The sequence below is a fragment of the Pleurodeles waltl genome, chromosome 10 (assembly GCF_031143425.1).
Source record: "Pleurodeles waltl isolate 20211129_DDA chromosome 10, aPleWal1.hap1.20221129, whole genome shotgun sequence".
In the NCBI taxonomy this organism is placed as follows: Eukaryota; Metazoa; Chordata; class Amphibia; order Caudata; family Salamandridae; genus Pleurodeles; species Pleurodeles waltl.
The window spans coordinates 701,704,308-701,725,393 of NC_090449.1; the positions used below are offsets into that span (position 1 = coordinate 701,704,308).

General features: G+C 41.7%; 1 long non-coding RNA gene across 1 annotated transcript; it reads right to left on the reverse strand.

The window, feature by feature from the left end:
- Positions 1-335: 335 nt before the first annotated feature.
- Positions 336-18,593, reverse strand: LOC138260809 (uncharacterized). The gene is made up of 3 exons (XR_011199003.1): positions 18,471-18,593; positions 2,916-3,054; positions 336-478 (listed from the first exon to the last, which is right to left on the reverse strand). It is a non-coding gene; the product is annotated as an uncharacterized lncRNA (long non-coding RNA).
- Positions 18,594-21,086: the final 2,493 nt, after the last annotated feature.

Sequence of the window (21,086 nt, forward strand, 5' to 3'; positions counted from 1 at the left end):
AAGGCTCTCAAGATATTCATTATTTTAAGACAGGTTTGTAGATTACTTTATCTATTTGGTGTGATAGTATATTCCTACCATTTAGCATTAGATGGTGTCGGTTGGTATTTGGCAGGGTTAACAATCTTGGTTGCTCATTAGAATTTTCCTGGATTCATAGCATGGGATGTGCTCAGGATATGAATGAAGTAGATTGATGGGGAGTGAGTTCAACTCTCAGAAAAATCTTACTGGACTATAAATCAGTGCCTTACAATGACATGCAGCACAATAGACAAGCACTCATTATATAATATAATATATAATAAAAAACATCTGCTAAAGTTGTAGGAGTTTATTCTAAGAAGTCTACAATTGCATTTACTTTGTTCATCTGTGTCTGAGAGAAGTTGCGGTCCATTCAGCCAGGAGTATGCGTTCCAGTCAAATCTGTGTTCTTGTCAGATTTATGGCTTCAGGCTGGGGAGGTTGAATTAATCTACAAGATGAACAGAAGATCACAAATAACATGCTCAGTTATTATTTTCAATGGATGAATCCAGGAATATATTTATCAAGGAGGTCAGTAGTTGTGGATTGAAATGAAGAAGGAGTCAAGCAGATAGTCTGACCAGTCACCTTTGAAGGGTGTACAACATTTGTTGATGCCCTGGTGATGACAAGGTTCAGAATTCAACACTTGTTGTGTGTCTGAGTTTCTGGAGTGAAGAAAAGTCATGGAGAACATGTATACAATGGAAGATGTGTGTAGTTGTGTGAGATATAGTTAGTGAATTTGACCTTTAGTTTGGCTGTGTGATGGATAATGTAGAGGTATGCGATCTTGGGTAGGAATAGTGAAATGGTGCCTTTGATGCCTTAATGGGGTTCAAGCATCTGGTCAAGGTTTGTGTGCAGTGTATATAGTCATTGAAAATAATAGCAATGAGTGTATGCCACAACTTCTTTCAGTTATCATTATTTTGTATGATGAAGTATCTCTGAGGAACAACTGAGTACATTACTCAAAATAAATTCTCACTTAGTCAATAATCTTTATCGTATAATAATATTCAGTTTCTAAATATGCCACAAAGACAACACAATCTTTCAGCTCATAGACGCAAGCCTGATGTAGTCCCTGTGTTTATATGTTAAACAGCAGGAACCACTTGAACAAAGTATGGTGTGGTTTGAAATATAATTAGGGCTTCCGGTTTTATGGTATTTTTTTAACATTTCCATTTGTATTTATCCATATTTATTTTTTGGCTATTTTATTGGTATTTATTCATATTTATTTTATGGTTTGAGAATAAATGGAGTCCTTAAATTTTACATTTCCACATTTATTTAACTGATAAACCTGCAATCCTACATTGATGTATGTCGCGTTGTAGCAAATTAAGCAGCCAAATATAACAAAACACTATCCTGCAGATAACTATTAGCCTTATGTACAAATACATGTTGCGATATACCTTTATTTATTAGAATCTCATCCTGTTTTTAAATCCCCATTGTTTCTATCTGCTTAGCAGTTGATCTGGAATTCATGAAGCACTACAAGGAGTGTCACTCACAAGAAGCACAATTTTCTGTATTTTTCCACTTTAAAAATAAATACAGACCTGAAGTAGATTATTTTCTGTCTGTATTTATCTGTAAAAATTGGTAAAAATTGAAAACTGAGGACTTCATTATAATTATTCTTATCACTTAGTGCACAACACCAGAACAGCTGCTGCCCAAGTGTCCACTTACCCCTGTTTCTTAAATCAAATACTGTAGTTATCTACCACAGACCTTATCACAGTACACGCAACACTCTAAATCTGGCGTTCAGAGTGTTATTTTGGAATCTAAAAGTACATCTGCACTTTCCAACTGGAAAAAAGAGATATTCAATATAAATGTGCCTATGTAGCATTGTTAGAAGCACACTTATTTTAGCTTAGGCCTGCGACCCATGTCCTTTTACCTAGTTACATGATTCATTTTCATTTATTAATGTTAATTCATTGTAGCCTGGCTTACCTTTAGCAAGGATTTATTTTAAACAATTGCTCTCTGTGAAAGGGTTATTACTTTCCTTGAATGACATTTCACTGTGTACCTCTCTCCAAGGCTGTACATGATAATCTATATAGTATTACCGCCACAAGAGTGTACAGCCAACCTCAACTCTAAGACACATTACCACATGAGGCCTGTTTCTCAGAACATAATGCGTTTTGTTATGAAAAATGCCACACAGACCAACAAAAGTTAGAGAGATGATTCCAGCCAGCGGAGCCGTCCTATGCTGTGTGCGACTTCATTTCCGCTTTGCTGACTTCAGCCTGGTCTCAACAACCAACTGAGAAGATGATGGGCAGACCCTGTTTTTCAGTTATGGGGTGGGTGTTCCTTCCGTGAACTAGTACGCACAGAGAAGCGCTATCACTGCTATGCCTTCACATGGAAAGCTAGAAGTGAATTTAGGGATTTGTAGGTGCTTGCCTATTCCTATATACAGAGAATTTAGTTCTGTTTAACACCCATGCTTACATTTCTAACTGTGAACTTTCATCTTCCTAATAATTGCAGCTCATATATTTTATTGTAGGATGCAATCTTCTCAGTAAATGCATTGAATACTCTCCTGCATCTCTTTGTCTGCCTGTGCTTGTGTGACACTTGTACTAATAAGAGAAAGGGGCAGGATCTGCAAACCACTATTTCCCTAAGGAGTCAGAGTGTCATGTGTCAGGCTGCCACAAATCAACTTTACTTTAGGTTTGGTTGAGGTTCTGCTACTTAGCCAAAAGGGTTAGGCCACCAGCTACCAAACAGCGTGGGATTGACTCAGTCCCCAACATGCTGTAGTGCTACCCCCCCCCAAAAAAAACCCAGCAAATCTATTGCCTCCATGGTAAGAGTTTCACAACACATACAAGTCCTTTTTTGTGAAGTGCAGGAGACTCTGGGGTTGCCTTCCTCTTCAGACAGAGATGTTTTGCCGTGGCAAGTGCACATGCTGGGATTTTATTGTCAGCCAATAGCAAAATGGTTCTTTTTGGCTAATGTGAAAAGCTGTGAAAAAAATAAATGTGATAAGTTCGAATATAGCAGCCGGGCAGAGATCAACACAGAATATACAGTATACACAAGTTTAAAACATGTTGTCAGCGGTACTGCTGATACTTGAATTAACTTAAATGGAGACCTGACAGAGGGAATTACCTCACACAGTGCAAACATTACTCCCATGAATTGATTGATATGTGACTTTATCCACAAGTTTTGAAAAATATAATCCTCTGTTAGCAATGCAGTACTGCAACCCTTTTCACATTCAGTCAAAAAGAGAGAAATAAATACTTCTTCCAACACTTGGGTCTGTGTCAATAGGGAAGGGGGTTGGGGGGGTTGTGCACCAGGGAATATCATCTGGAAGCAAAAAAGACAAATATGAAAATGAATGAAACAACAGAAGAGCTTTAGAATAAAGTAAATTGGGAGAGAATGGGTAAATAAATCAGTACATTGAAATCTGCCTCAACACATAAACTAGGAGCAGGAGTGCTGTCAACCAGCAGTGAGGTTGTCCTTCCATACCAGAGAGCTGAAAGGAAGAATGGACAGATGTTATATCAAGTGACGAGGAGACAATGCAGGTGCATGCAGTGCCCATTAGCTTTATACCCAGTGTATCAAGTTGTTAAAACATGGGAGTTTACTGATGTTGAGGCATCAAAAGTATCCCATGCTGAATTTACCTGTAAGATTTCCTATTACAAAGAACCAGAACACCTACAGCAAGCTACACAGCTGAAAAAGGTAAAGCTATTATAAGGCAATTAATTACTCAAACAACTCTTCATGTGTCTGCATTAAGGCATTGGCAGAATCGAAGTGCATCCACTGAAGGCAGGGAAACTGCTACAGGTGTGCATCAGGTGTCCCCTGGCTACTATCACTATACACATACTCCTGTTTTCACTCACAAAAGCTCCTCTGACTGACTCTTAAATGGCAAAAGATGGAAAGGATGCTGGTGGTCAGGAGGAGGAAGATGGCTGGCTGAGCTTGTGGTCAGGAGCTCCTTCTCCCCATAGCTCCACTGAATGCTCACTCTGTCTACCACGCTGCCTGGTACTGAGCTGCACTGAACTGCTTAGCAGCAGCAGAATCGCTAGCAAGCCAAGAACCACTATATTTTCACTGGGATAAATATCTGGCAGCTTTGCAGTCTGGGATGGCGTGGTTTAGCATCACCGCTTTTTCACTTGCTCTCTTGCAGCGATCTGCTTAGCGGCTCTTCCAGAGGTTTGAGGCTTCCAGTGGCAAGCATGGCTCCACTGCGTTTGTCTGTGCTGCATGGTGGGTGGGGGGCCTGAAATCTGGCAAAAACCCACGCAGACCCCGAAGTGGGAGTGATGGAGGCTGCAGAAATGGCTTGGTGGTGACACATGACAGATCAAGTGCATCATTTAAACAGCCACACCTCCCAGGTTGGATGCCCAATTTTGAAATTATTGCAAGCAAGCATATCCGCAAGCCTGTTTCAGGCACAGCCTCACTCTGGGGAGATCTCAGCCTCTGGAGAGGAAACTTTACTGTGGATATACTATTGGCGACAGCTGCCCCAGTCGGGAGGACTGGTTCACTGCCTGCCACTCTATCAACTGACTGCAATATTGTAACAACGGATGCTGAACTCATAAGCTTGCTACATTGAGTCAATCATCCTTTGGCTGCTACGTCCCTCAATGTATCATTTCAACAGGCTTGCAGTGGTGCAGTGGAACTGTTACCAACAATATAATCAGGATTGAGCCTGGCTGCTGACTATGTGAGTACTTTGTGTCTACTACTGAGGATAAGGCAGACAGGAGTGTTGCTGCAGTAGACAATGTGGGTTCAAGGGATATACTTCCATTTTGCAACAGAGTCTCCAGCCCCGGATCTTGCCAAGTCTCCTTCTCCATCTTCATCTTCAGCCTCATCCTCAACCCCCACTTCTATGGCTGATGTTAGTGGGTAAGTTGGTACCGCAGAGGTTATTTGGGAAACAGCTGAGGGGACTCCCGGAATATCTATATCAAAGAAAGACAGTTGGCATTTTCAAACTGGCCGGGGTAACAATAAAAAACTTAAAACAGCTTCTAGGGGCTCTTATTTCAAGTCTGTGGTCCCACGGATTCAGTGTAGGACAGCCATCTGCAGTACAAAAGGCAGTCCATTTCAGGACCGGGTGATGTCTAAGGGTGAGGTAAAAACTTTAATTGTAGGCTTGTCTACCACTAACATGTAAGACTAGTTGCTGTCTAAGGGGGAGGAATGTTACCTGGGGAGGCCATCAATCACAGCTTCCCTTAGCTCTGAAACCATCTCTCCTCCTGTGTCTAACTCTGATTCCCCACGTGTCTCCTTTTCTACCTCTTCCCCTTTGGGGATTAACAAAGACTCTGCTGCATATAATGGTACACAGGACCCTCTGGTGGTAAGCTTCTACAGACACAGAGGGTGGAGGCACAACAACATTATGCACAAGTTCGAGCAGACAAAGCAGTAATTCAACAATCTTCAGCTGAAGTCACTGGCAAAGTGTTGGCTCTTTCCACAGAGATAGTAGAATTACAGCAACGAGTGGCTGACAGAGAAGAAGTGGGCACGGCCATGGTAAAATCGGTCAATAATCATGATTGTAACTTGGATCTGATCCAGATAAAACTTGAATATCTAGGGAACCACCACAGAAGGATTAACCTGCAGGTGTTCGGTATACCCAAAGGGAAAAGAGGGGAAAGGCCCCAGCAATCCATTGTGCAGCTGTTTGGCAAGGCTTTTCATGATCTCATGGATTTGGGACATGTGCTCACAAATTCAGCTGGCTCACCGTCTCCATTTAAATCGCAGCAGCTGCAGCATGAGTTCCTCAAATGCCCGTCTGGCACATCCTCGCTCTATTTTAATTTATGTAGGCAAAGTTTTATTCAGGCAGGCAATTTTGACGAACGCTTGTCCTGCTTCACCTGTGACAGTTGCCTCTATGCTTATTGTCGTTAGATCTGACTTCTGCAAATCTATGATGGACCGACGTTGGAAACTTCACCAGTTGATTGACCTTCTGACAGCGGCTGGGGCTCAGGTTTTTGTGTTAATAATGGCCAGGCCCAGATCTGTTTCACAGAACAGGAGATTGTGCAGGCCCTCAGCAGATTGAAAGAGCCTACATCATAGACTGAGTTTGCTTTAGTTATTGTGTATTAAATTATTGCTGATGTCTGCTTACATTGCTGATCATGCTGGAATAAGCTTCATTCAGATAGTGCTCAACTAGGCTCTTATTATTTAAATTTTACATTTCTCTTCCTGTATTTTCCTTTTCCTCATGTGGGGTGGATGGCGGGGTGGTGCAAGGTCGGGCACGGGGAGTCTCTCAGGGCTGTCCTTGTCCATCAGCAGCCTTAGGGTGGTGGTGATTCCCTTATTTGGATATTGGGGACTCTGCAACAGGATGAGGGTGGGGGTGGGTTTGTGTTTGGGGGGACATGCCACAAGAATATGCAGCCAAATCTGCTATGGTTGGGTTAGGGGTGTTGTGGGGTGACATACATCAGAACGATCAAGTACTGCTAGTTGAATCAATGCTTGCAGGGGTACAGGCTGATGATGGCTTTTGGTATTGGGTGATTTACAAAAGGTTAGGGGCATTGCTAAAATGATACTATTTAAGGGCATGTGTTGGAATGTATCTGGCCTCAACTCATCTAACAAACATCAGTTAGTACGGGAGGAGATTAAGATGTACAGCCCGTATTTGTTAACTTTAACAGAGGCTCATCTTGCTTATAAAGACCACTCCTTACTCAAATAGTGTGCTACAACAGTGTTATAAGTACTCCTCCTTTGGAATGTTTATAAGGTTTCTAAAGATATCATAGTACCCCCCTTCCTAACCCTGATACAGAGTATTGACAAGGATGGTGACGTACCCAGCACCTGGAACATGACAAACATTATTATATTTCTGAAGAAGGGTAAACCACCTGAAGAGAGGGGATCATACCAACCCATCTCTTTGATTAACTCTGATGTCAAAATGTTTGCGAAAATGTTGGTGACTCGGCTTGCGCCCCTTCTCCTAGATTTGGTCTCACAACAGCAACACAGTTTTATCTCCGGCAGAGACACCACCAGTCACATTAACACATCAATTGCTGCTTTTGAAGTGGCAGAAAAAATTGGGGAAAAACCTGGGTATGGTAATATTTAACGCTGAGAAGGCTTTTGATTGGGTGGTTTGGGACTTCTTGTGGGCTACAATGGGGTCTTTTGGGGTCGGTGACCAATTTTGTGGATGGGTTCAGTCTTTATATCAGACTCCATATGCCAATCTTGCCTATTCTGGTATCTCCCCGACACCTTTCAAGATACAGACGGGCACCCGGCAAGGGTGCCTTCTTTCTCCCCTTTTGTTTGCCCTCTACCATGAAGTTTATTTGCAATCTTTCTTGAAAAATGATGGAATATGGTCTCTGGTGCCTGAAGACTGCAAACTTAAAATCAGGCCTTATGCCGATGACATTGCTATATATTCAACAAAACCATCAGTTGCTATGAAATGCATGATTGAAGAAGCAAACCAGTTCAGCAGATATTCTGGTTGTAAGTTAAATGTAGATAAAACTCAGCTATTGTTTAATTTTAGGTTGGTTGTCCAAATCTCTTCAGCTACTTAACTGGGTATTAAATTGAGTGCACAGGTTGATAACATTTTTCAACTAAACTATGAGCCCCTGCTGCAATCAGTTCTTTCTACATTGCGGCTTTGGAATAGTTTTCCGATAAGTATTATTGGTCAGTACAATATCAATAAAATTACCATACTGCCTAAATTTGTATTGTTATTCCTGGCAATTCCACTCAGGGTCCCAAACTCGTTTTTCAAATTACTTGAAGGAGCCATAAGTAGTTTTATTTCGGGATATAAGCGGGCCCAACATGCTCTTCAATTTCTTAAGCTTCTGTACAGGCTAGGGGGTTTACAACTACCAGATTTCAAACTGTATTATGGGGTAGCGTTTGCTGGTCGACTCCATACTTTGCTTACATTAAGTGAACCAGACTTGTCAGTACTGGGATATTGACTGGTATTGGGGTCTGATTGCAGGGTCTTCTTATACATATTGACAGACCCCAATTACTACAAATGGGCTAGATTTAAGTTCATCAAGGAATATATTGGTATTTGGTGGAAGATTTGTTCAAAAAGTTCTTTAGGACTAATAAATTGCAAAATGATGTTATGGGATATCCAGGCATTCCAGGAGGTATTTCATGATGCTATTGGCATGGTTTGGTCCTGACTAGGGATGGAAACTGTGGGGCAGCTGTAAGATGTGAGTGAATTTCATTCATTTGGTGGGCTTCAAGCCTCTTTCAATATTCCCCAACACCACTTTTTTAAATACCTGGAGCTAAGAAAAACTTTTGGGGCTGGATGCAAGGCTCCTATCGAGTTAGTAGGCTCTAATATCATGACATACCTGCATAACGCTAGCAGGAAATCTCTAATCAGCAAGAGCTATTTTTGGTTTTGCCAGCATAGGATGGACGATGACTCACTCTTAGCTGCTCAGTGGAGCAGGATGCTGTCTTGACAGATTGTACCATCAGAAATATACAATGGTTTGGAGATTGTGGAGGGTCTGTGCATTCTCTTAAGCTTAAGCTACAACACTTTAAGACCATTTGTATGTAATACTATACGTCAGAGAAAATTAGGAGGTGTGGTGGAAATACTGATGCTGATAAAATTAGCTGCCTCGCTATTTGTTAATTACCCAGTCCTGCAGGAGTTTTTGGTAGGGGTGAGTCAACTGACAGCATCATGTTGCGGCTTCAAAACACAATTTGCAATAAGGAAATAATGATACGATATATAATGGAATATGATTCAAGTCTAAGGTGGCTGTTGTCTATTATCATTGTCTCTGCCAGACTTTGTATTGCTTGATGCTGGGTGTCTTCAGCCCCGCCAAGAGCCACAGAGTGGTGAACTAACATACAAAAGATATACAAATCTGAACTCACCCTCACTAAAGTAAGGGGTGTGCACTCCCTCAGGAAGTTTGACAGAATCTGGTAAGAGTTCCATTTTGACCCATGGGATAAATTACAAACTTAATTGAGATATGCCTATTGTCGATCCAAAGGGATTGTTACATCTCTGTCTGTTTCCATATTCTATCTGTTGTTCTAGAATAGCTCATCTTTTTTTTTTACAATGGGTGGGTCGGTTATGGTGTTTCCATGTGCGTACTCAATTGCTTTCAAACGGGGTTACCCCTGAATGTTCTCTCTTGTTTTCCTGCTTACTAGTTTGTGGCGATTCTGGCCAAAACTAATGAAAATATCAAAACATGGATGGTGTGATTTGTCTAGATGGGGGCACAAAGCCAGTGCAGGAAATATAAGTTCCCTGTGATTTCAGGGGGAACGTGGATGATGCTGATTAATTATAGGCCATGCATTTCTAAAATGTTTGGATGTGCATTGTGCAATGGGTCAATGGGGTACGGACAGGTATAAGGTGATGTTGTTTTGACCCTTAAGGCACATAATGAGAGTGGACAGTAAAAACAACATTAAGAAATATTAGGAAATACAGGGGGTCATTATGACCTCGGCGGTCTTTTCAAAAGACCGCCGAGGCCGCAGGAGACAGAATACCGCCATTGCCGGCAGTATTTCTGTCTCCCTATTATGACATTTCCACTGGGCCAGCGGACGGTAACAGTGTTACCGTGTGCTGGCCCAGCGGAAATGTCACATCAACATTGCAGCCGGCTCGTAATAGAGCCAGCGGCAATGCTGATGTGCAGTGGGTGCAGTAGCACCCGTCGCGCACTTCACTGCCCGAAATTCGTGCAGTGAAATGCGCGACAGGGCTATGCCTGGGGGCCCCTGCACTGCCCATGCCAAGTGCATGGGCAGTACAGGGGCCCCCAGGGGCACCCCCAGTCCCCTTACCGCCGGCCTTTCCATGGCGGTGTGTACCTCCATGGACAGGCCGGCGGTCGGGGACTCATAATCCCCAGGGCAGCGGTGCTTGCACCGCTGCCCTGGGGATTATGACCGCCAGGCGGAATCCTGGGGATTATGACCGCCAGGCGGAATCCTGGCGGGAAAGTGGAGGGGCCGGCGGTATGGCCGTGGCAATTCCGCCACGGTCATAATTGCTGGCGGAACACTGCCAGCCTGTTGTCGGTGTTACCGCCAACATACCGCCGGCCGCCAGGGTCGTAATGACCCCCATAATGTGTCATAAAATTATTTTCGGAAAAACATGTTTTATATCAAGTCCTTTTAAATGGATCAAAGTCTGTAGACATTATCAGTACTCATACAGATGGATGGAAATAAAACGCTGGAGAAAGCTAAGCGTCTACAAAGCCGTAGTACCTGGCAATTCCTTTTCAAACACTTCACAAGGAAAAGTTAACTCCGATTGCTGGGGTGATAGACCTTCATATCTCAAGTAGGGTTTCTGAAAAAGCCAGTTTGAGTATTGTTTTTTTGGTTGTTTTTTTCTGGAAGACCAGAGTTTACAGGAGGAGATTGTCTGAGCCTACCAGTTAGCAGGATCTTCCAGAAATTGTCAGGTTGTAGGATAGGTAATGGAGTGATCCTGTGTCCAGGCGTTTCTGCACTCACTCGAATATACTTCTATTCAATTACTCATGTTTCTAAAGGAACATTTTGGAAAACAAAACACGTCCTTACACAAAGTAAATTACAGCTGTCACACACGTGGTGCCCCTGTGTATTTTACACTGTGGCCATTTTGGGTGTCTTTGTTAAATTTTCTTTCCCCCCAAAAACAATTGTGAGTATCCACACAAATAGAATTATTTTTTGTTAACCAGGGCTTCATTTACATTGGCCGGTACATGCGAATGTTACTTTTTATGTGTTTCCCCTTCAGTGTGATTTCCAAGAATATTCTTGCAAGGTCCCACTATTAGAAGTTCTCATTTAAATAATGGATGAAGTTGCTTAAAATTCTCTTATCTTTTATTCTGCTTGTCTTTTTCCTACCGGAGCAGGAAATGTAACCGACTGGCACTAACTTCTGCGATCAGTGGGCATTTTTTTTAACCGAGCATGAAATTCCCAGTAGGTGCATTATGCCTGTAGGGCAAGGACTCGCGACTACTAATGCATGTCAAGATGAAGCAATATGTTATATTCTCTGTCTTCCCCTAGTTGGTGATAATAGATTCTTCTCTTCGGAAAGACTGTAGAACATAAAACAGATGAAATGTTACATTGAGTAAAGAAGGTCCCCTCCGTTTTATTGTCTGAGTAATAGGAATGTTCATTCTCTCCTCCTAAATTCCAAATGTTATGTATAGGAAACTGTGATCAATTAAATCTTAGTATGACAGAGTAAAGTGCCAATGAATAAACAAACTTTGAAATAATAATAACTGTTTACTAGTTCCTTATGCTGCAGCTATGTCACTCTGAATGGCAGATTTAGTAACATTTTGCACCGGATTTGCACCACTTTTCATATACTTTCCAGGGCAAGTAGTCAGGGCTTTAAGAAAAAAAAACTCTTTGAGGCTTTTGTTAGAAGGAGAAATGTTTTCATTTCTCCACACTTTGCAGACTTTGCATGCGTCCTGCATATTACAACACATCCAAAGAGGGAAACGTTTTCAAGTTTATCTAAGCATAGTATTTTGTATTGAAAGGGTACCTCTTCAGTTAAAAAGCTTTAATAGACAGCACATAAACATGTGAAAAGATGCATGTGACACTAGGCAGCCTATTTGTCCAACAGGTGCATCATATCTTGGTAGGTATTGTACTGTCCACTCTCTCGCTCAAATGCAGCACAGCACAACAACTTTGGTTGTGGTGCTGCATTGTTTGGCAACTTTGTAAATCTGCTATCCCACTTTTATGTTCATTTACAGTCCCTTGCAGGATGAACATCAGAGCTGACCATGCCAGTTTTTAAAACTGTGAAATGTACATTACCCCAGACTTCAGTAATGAAAACTGGATCACTGATACATTAAGTTGGCTTTTGTTAAAATGGTGCAAGAGATAAATCTGTAGCAGTAATCTGAGGAAAAACGTTCCTATTCTGAGCTGTCAGTCTCTCAAATGCTAAAATATAAATTTTAATGTGATAACTTGGTTGCTTTCATATTCTGAAGGGTCATATACCAAATGTGAACACATAGAGCATTGCAGTAACAAGGATAACAATAAGTTATGCAGAATGATGGATAATCAAGGAGAATGTGTGTAACAAAATGCCTCTTTTTGCACAATCACCCCCAACGTTTTAGTCTAATGCTGCTGTTTTTTCAACTCTTAGAGTGCACTATGACCTGCTAGCTATACCTCAGTGCCAGTGTTCTGACCTTTAAAGGTGTAATGGTACATTGGCTATACCCTAGTGCATAAAACACTTACTTATAAGTTCCTAGTACATGGTACCAGAGGTGCCCAGAGGCTGTAAGTTAAAGTGTCTCACTAGGGCTACAGCACCGATTGTGCCACCCTGGATGTGACAACGTGAAAACATATCGCCCAACCTGCTACTACAGACTGGCAGAGCAGTTCTAAACTGTAAACTTGATTTTGCCATTTAAACTAATGGCAAAGCCCAAATCTCCCTTTTTAAGTCAAAGCTGTCTGGTTTGCTAACTTCATCTGTTGGACATTCGGAAAGCTTCCTTTGGAATGCATTCCGTCCAATGCTTGCCATCGACTTTGTGGTTTCTAATTCACGTTTCCTTGGTTTTTATTTTTAGGCTGACCAGCTTGAGTTTGTCCCTTCCGTGGCCTATATCAAACTTACTGTATCCTTCCACCAGTGTTTACTGTATCCTTCCGCCACTATACAGTTTCATTAAACAGGCCTTTAAATCTTGTTCTTATCTTATCAAATATATTGTGAATTCAAATGTCACTCTACTCTTTGCAACTCTACTCCACTCTATGATACTCTACCCTATGGTGTTCCAGCCCAATGAACTCTATCGCTGTGCCTCTCTACAACACTACTTCACTCTAACACTTTCTACGCAGCTCGATCTATTGTAATTGTAATTGCATTTATATAACGCTTACTGCCCCTGATGAGGTGTCAAAGTAGTTCTCGGAGAGCAGCACACTACTCCGGAATCCAAAAGGATTAGTGGTGGATTTGTATATGGAAATATGAGTTAATTTGTGCGGTGGACATGTGAATTTGTTAGTTGAATAGAATAATGAAGGGATAGAAGAGGAAAGACTAGAAAATGTTAATTGGTACTTCATAGAATCAAGATGGGGTTTGGGATAATAAAAGGAGCAAGAGAGGAGGGGGAGTCTGTAGAAAGGGATTAGGGAGCTCTTAGTAGTAAAACTAGGTTTGGGATGAGTCAAAGGAGGGATACATGAAACACGAATTTAGAAAGGGTTGGTTGAGAGGTCACAGCAGTAAAATGAGACTTGGGGTGAGTGAGGATGATTTTGGAGACCATAGTAGTAGAATGAGGTTTGGGATGAGTCAAAGAGTGGTGGTAGAAGATAGATTCAGAGAGGTATAGAGTGAGACAGTGGTGCATTGAAGAGTGATTATTTTCTCTTCTACAGTAGGAGTAAAGTAATAAATGTATACATACATGACTACATAGAAAAGGTATATATGTAAAAAAACAGTGGCATAATGAAAGTTGAGGGGGCCCCCTGTAAAGTACCTGGTGGGGCCGCTCCCCCACTCAGTCAGGACCTCTCAGGTCAGAGGCCTGCTGCCTGTGCACAGTGTACTGGAGCTCAGCACCCCCCCCCCCCGCGCTGTGGGGGCTGCAGGGGCTATTATTAGGCCAGTGGTATAAGAAAAATAATATATTGAGATTTAAAGTTGTATTGCATAAATGCAGACTTTCAAGTGTTGCAGTACTTGAAGGTAATTTATAGTGAAGAGCTTGTAAATAAAATAATTATGATAATATTTACATATTGTGATAAATATTACAGAAACCTATAGGCATCTAATCAAACAACTTATATAAAATAAACATGTTACACATAGAATATATATATTTAACCATAACTAACATATACATTTGTAAAGTAGACCTAAAGAATACCTATATATCTTAAAACCATATCAAAATACATATTTGGACAAAGAAATGGACATCTAGATACATACATATAATCAAATTATAAATGTGTACAAACACAAGGATATGCTATACATTAGGGTTTGAGTTGGTGGTTATGTAGGAAAGTGATAAATATGGTTGGCATTTCCTTGAGCATGCCATCTCTATGGTCCTGGGCATTCCTCAACTACCACTGATTCTGCCTGGATCAGTATTCGCACCAGAAGTCAAAAGACTTTCCAATAGCGCCCAATTATGAACTAGCTAGTTAATAATAACAACAGACCTTAATTCAGTTTTACACCAACCGAGCAGTGTGCACGATAGAAACATTCTACGGAACTACTGTGGTACTGTGATTGAAAAAAACGGTGTTACTACTTATAAGAAGTACTACTACTTCTAGGAGGTGTGCCTCTTTTACTTTTAGTGTACGCACAAGATCATATCTAAAGACAGAACTTAATTTTCATGTTTTTTTTTCATTCAGGGGATAGGCACTTTCTGCCAATACATGGCTGGGGGTCTTTTAATGTCCAATTTGAGGCCGCTTGGCTGGAACTGCCAGATGCTCTTGATTTAAAATAATTGGTATTTTATTATTATTTATTTTGACCTTAGGCAGCCACAAATAAAAAAAAAATTTAATGAACAACTCAGTTTGAAACAAATTGGGATAACAAGTACAAAGAAGGGCCAGCTTTAGACCAAGGGCCGAATGGTGATGTTTGGAAATCACCCATCCTTAATTTACAATCTTTCTTATGTCAAGGAAATAGGTATCTGGAAATCTGGTATTGGCTAAAACAAGTTGGGCCTGTGTGGTGTGTTATGAAATAGTTGCTGAGTGCAGAATAACAAGCTCTGAGTGGTGCATGAGCTATTCTGGACCGTTTAGGGATGGGGCGAAAGAGCAGGAGCCTTGACCTCTGTGGAGAGCACAGGGTGTGCCCACCTCATCTTAAGAGGCCTTTAGAGCAGGCTCTCTCTCAGCCCAGGCCCTAAAAAAAGAGCAGAAATCAGAGGGCCATGTCCTGCTGCCAATCACAAAAGGGTTTCAGACTGGGCGGGAGATACTGAGCCCTCTGGGACAGAGCATCTCCAGCATGCTTGTGCTACTCCCCATTACAAAGGTGGTTCAGATTCTGATGAGAGAGGCATGAGTTGCTGGACAGAGCCCCCCTTCTCCAGACAATGTGTCTCCAGTGAGCTGGGGATTGATCCGGATGACAAAGGTGGAGAAGACTCGAAGGGGACAGAGTCCTGGACTGAGCACCTCCACTCTCCCCACGGACGGTGAGTCTCCACAGTCAAACTGAGGCCTGCTCCCCATCACAAAAGTTATTCAGACAGACTCCCATCAATCAGAAGCTCCCAGGTGCCCACTCCTGGGATATGGTTTGGGGGGGTCTGTAAATGACAGCGCTTGGCAGGGGATCAGGGTTTACTCATCTAGCTCAGTAGTGGATGCCTAGTCCTGGTAACCTGTCTTTCCTACAACACAACTGTTTCACCTTCACAAAAGTCTGCTCTGCCTGCAAACACCCCGAGGCCAACAGACACCTGCTGTGTGCTAGTATGGACCACAGTTTCTGCTCTGAGCTCCGTGAACACGGCCACTATCTCTAGGCAACATCTTTCCAAAGACCTTTCTGTGGAACACCGTGGAAATACAAGCACCATCCAACAGAGAAGATTTAGGACGCAATCCACATGAACACATGGACTCTTTAAAATATAAGGAAGCCCCTGCTCACCTTACAGAGAGCTGTTCTAATCTGACACAGAGCCAATTTCTGACACAAAACCCTCCTTATTGCTACAAGTAAAACATAGTTTCACAGTACTCAACAAAGGCCCATACTCTGACACCAGAGCCCTTGCACCCATGTAGACCCATACTCTGACATCAAAGGCCCTCATGTAGGGCAGAGGCCCATTCAGACACAAAATCGAAGTCTTCATTTGAACTATGCTTCATGTGTGTCTTTGTGTACAATAACATACAAGTTTGTTACTTAGGAAACCAAAGTCGAACCATTTATGCTTGCAGCTCAGAGAAACAATTTCACATATCATGAACACCAATAAAAAAAAAACACATATATAATTGAAAGTCCACCTAGCCGCTCATGAACAAAAAGGTTTGATTCAATGTGCTACACTTACCAGATAAGATCAGAAGTAAACTCTACAATGTTGATCTGCCCATGATAGTGGTTGGATGTCCCCTGAGCTTCAAGAAATGTGACGCATGACTGCGCTTTCTGTTGGTGCAGCTGTGTCTGTACCACTCCATGTCACTTTACTCCACTCTATTTTATGACACACTACTTCAGTATACTCCACTATTCCACTCTGCTCCACTCCATGCCACTCTACGCCACACCACTCCATGCCATTGTATGTCACTCTGGCCTTTGACACTCTATTCTACTCTTCACCACTTCACTCTCCAACAATCAACTCTGTGCTATGCCATTCCACTCTACTACACTATTCCACCCTATGCCACTCTACTCTATGACAATCTACTACACTCTATGTCATACTACTCTACAACACTCTACTCTACTCAATGCAACACCCTCTTTGCCATTCTACTCTGATCTACACCACTACATGACATTCTATGGCACTCCACTTCATTACATTCTACTCCACTCCGTGCCACTCTACGAGACTCCAGTCTACGAGACTCCACTCTCCAGTCTACGATACTCAGCTCCATGACACTGTACTCTACTCACCTCTACTTGACAGCAATCCCTGGCACACTATGCCTCTCCACTTTGTGCCACTCAACTCTATGACACCCTGCTCCACTCTACACCCTTCCACTCTACAATGCTCCACGACACTCTGAACCACTCCACACCATTCCATGACTCGCCTCTTTTCTTCACTCCATGGATTCGACTCTTCTCTACTTTATTCCACGACTCTCTAAGCCACTCAATAAACATCCACTAACCTTTAGCCATGCTGAACAGCAGCACACTGGTTTGCGACGTGGCTAAGACATACTGGCAGAGCCAATAGCTCTTGAGTAGGAGAGACCTACTGACTTTGCCATTGCTTGATATATATATATATATATATATATATATATATATATATATATATATATATATATATATAAGCCCCCTTTCTTACATATATAGAACAGCAGGCTTATTGAGTGTACAGGCAGGGCAATGTGTATTAAAAAACAGGACATGCATTTTCATATGTTCTAGCAATAAAAAAAAACAAAGTGTCTTTTTTTTTGCGGAAAAGCTAGTAGCCCCATTGGCAAGTACAGGATTTCATACCAACCCCACTTAGCTGTGGTAACTTCTGAATGGGACTACTAAAGTTAGTACTTCAAGATATCAAATTAATCATAACACTAAACCAGACTTCATACACAAGTCGAACTGAATGTAACCTTTAATGAAATGCAACTTGTAGAAAGTTGCCACTCTGTTGCCCCAAATTCACGGTGGCCACTCACAGATGTGAATGACAAAATAGGGGTGCAATTAGGCCTGGAAAGAAGCAAATTTCAATTTTGAAGGAGTTGTTCTCCATAAATTGGACAGCTTATTGAGGTGCAGAGTTGCCATGAATGTAAGAATGTCCTTCATCTTTGCTTTTCAGGAGGAGCTTGAATGCTACACCACAAGCCTAGTCAGTATAGCTCTCTTTGCAAGTTAAACACCAGTATATGTATGCACAAAGGAGTTAATTCATACACATAATGGAACTTTTATTTCTATTTTTGTCTGTTACGTAACAATTTGGTCTGTGCCACCCCAAATGGACTGCATCAGTGTCATACAATTCCTTAGCCATTAGGACAAGACAAAAAAGTCTCCCCCACATAAGCAAACTAATACAATGTTGCAGAATATATAGAAAATGGGTGCACGTTTTTGCAACTCATTTGTAATGTTAATAAAACAAAATCTTGCACGAGGCTATGCTTCTCCTAGCTTGCCTTGTCCTCCTGCAACAGCTTTATAGAAAGATGGTAGGTGACATATTTTTAAGTATTGTTTTTCTTGCTCCTGTGTATCCTTCCTTTTAAAGCCCAGTAACATAATTCACTTTTTTACTTAAGTTTCGGTGTCATGTCGGCCTTGTCATCCACAGCACTCTATCATTTTCGTTTAATTCCGAAAGCAGTCTAGTGGAAGATTCTACAACCGCTTCTGATTCCAGCAAGGAATAAAATGCCGAGGCAAGGGGCGCTTGGGTCGCACACACTTATATGAGAAGAAAATTATAGCATGCAGTATTACATCACATGTACATCAAGATTTTCAGATCAGGACTCACCTCGTAAAGTCACATAATCTTTTTATGAGTGGATTAGTACATGCTCCGAGACGCTCGGCAGCGAGGCTCCGATACATGTCTCTGCTGCTTGCATTAGTTTATTATTTTTCATCCTGCTGCATTCCCCTCAGACTCTCTAAAGATCGTTATCTAGTTGATGTGAAATGTACAAAATGTACTGCTTAGGAAACACGTGCATTATGGGAGAGGAAGATACACGCGCGGGACTGTTTAGTGAACTCGTACGGTTAGTTGAACCCTACTTTGCCTGGACTAGAAGTGGCAGACGTGACAGTGTGAGTAGGAAAGCGAGTCTGCAGAAAGATAGGTGCCGGCCTTGAAAAACACACTGCTGCCCATAATCCCCACACTGGTGCGCATTTCCAGCTAAAACCGTCTTATTTTTTTAGGCCTTGTTATTCATTTATGAGGAACACATTTGCAGAATGGCATCCTCTGAACTGTGAACCCTGCTCGACGAGTCTGCCTTCCGCCGCACAACGTAATAACATGTATGGGGAAATTAAATCGAATAGCGGATTTTATTTATGCTCGATGTATTTTCAGCTTTCATAAGGATTTATAGAGAAATTTAAAGTGTAGCAATTATCTTTTTTTAATTAATTGTCATTTTATTTTTCCCCCATATCCCAGCAATCTCAGCTGTGCAGGCAGAGAAAAGTCGGAATTAAGCCCCTTATATTTGCCAGAGGTCGTGTGACGTATAAAGACAAATTCAAAGGAAAAATACACCAAAAGTGATGCAATCCGGGGCACAATGTTAATTCGTGATTTACTTTCCAGCACGACATCTGTTTGCAATGGAAATTCGCCTGAAAGCTAAGTAAAGTAGTATTTATCGCTACTTAGCAATACTTTACATCAAGGAGGTGCCCCTTGGGTGGTTACCACTCTGTCACCCATTGTGTTTGATGCTAAGACTCATCTACCAGCCTTGTGCCATAAAATAATGCCGCCTAGAGTTAGGTGTTAACTTGGAGAAAAGTTTTATTACTCCAAACTTTTAAAACTTTGCATGTGTATTGCACTGTACAACACACGTGCAATCTTTGAAAAGTTTCAAAGTATTTAATACTGGAATTTTGCTCTACGCAGCCTAAGAGTGCGCCAGGGCTGTGGAAGACAGCAGCTGCACCATATCAGCTTTCTAGTCCCAGCGCAACACCTATCAGCAACCTCGGTTGATATGCTGCATCGCACTAACTGTAAGTGAATTTCCCTAAAAATGCAGCAACGTCATGACAACAGCAGCTATGATCAACTTTTGTGCGTAAAAGCTATTATATGCTAAAAGTGGAACATCACACAGCATTAAAATCCCTTTGCATTAAATCCTTGGTACTGAACGCCAAGGGAGCTTGTCTGGTATTGAACAGCATCAGTAGCATGATCTGTTTTATTCCCTAAATCCTACAGCCAAGTGAAACCAGGTGGAAGTCAAGGGTCAAGTGATATATCATCAAGTATACCTCTGTGCTTTACACCTCATTCACATCAGACACATGTATGGCTGCATACACATTGCAAAACTTGGGAACATATTTACAAGAAAGTGGTGCATCATACTTGATGCACCACTTTTTTTGCGCCCTCCCCCCTACTGGCACGTAACAACACCATGGTTGAACTGTATTTAGAATATGACACACCGTGGTGGTCATTAGCACATTAACATCAACATTTCTGATGCTTTGCTACACTAGCGTAACAAATTGTGACACTAGTGCTGCAAAGCACAGGGAGGCCCATTAAATATAATGGGTGTGTCATTTTAAGGCCTGCTCTGAGCCAGCATTAAAAATGACAAAACAAATGGTGCAGTGAATTGTTATAAATTTCACTGTGCCATTTTTTTGGGCCTCCCTGCACGGGAACACCCCCCCTTGCATACATTATGCCTGACACAGTCATAATGTGGAACAAGTGTTCACATAGTGGAGCAATGAGAGCATTGAGCCACTTTGTAAATATGGCTCAGCAGAAAAGCCACCTAAGTGTTGTCTTAGCATCAAAAAATGATTATATGGTGACACTAAAGTGGTGCAAGGGGCTTGTAATATGCCCCTTGACGTTCTCCATCAAGACAGTGAAGATAACCAATACAAATTGTACATGACATAAAATAAAAAGGTTTATAGACCTGGAAAAAAGAGTAAAGAAAATATAAATCTATAAGTGAATATTCTGCTAGTTACACTGATAACTGCAGAAATGTATTTAAACCTGTCAAAATATACAAAAGAAGTATGACCTTTAGTTAGACCTGTCAGAATTAGGATGGTCTTCCCCCTAATGTTTTCTTTTGCCTGCTTGTTTCCAGTTGTACTGAACTTGTTCTTGTTGGCCTTAGGACTCTGTGCACTTTACCACTGCAACCAGTGCTAAAGTGCTTGTGCTCCTGCCCTAAAATGTGATTTGTTTGGTATATACCAAATTAGCATAGTTAATTTACTCATGAGTCCCTAGTTATGTGCAATGCATGTGCCCTGGGTCTCTAAATTAATTGATACTAGTAGACCTGCAGCACTGTGTGTGCCACCCACTTAAGTAGCACTTTAAAACATGTCTTAGGCCTGCCGTTGTAGCCAGAATGAA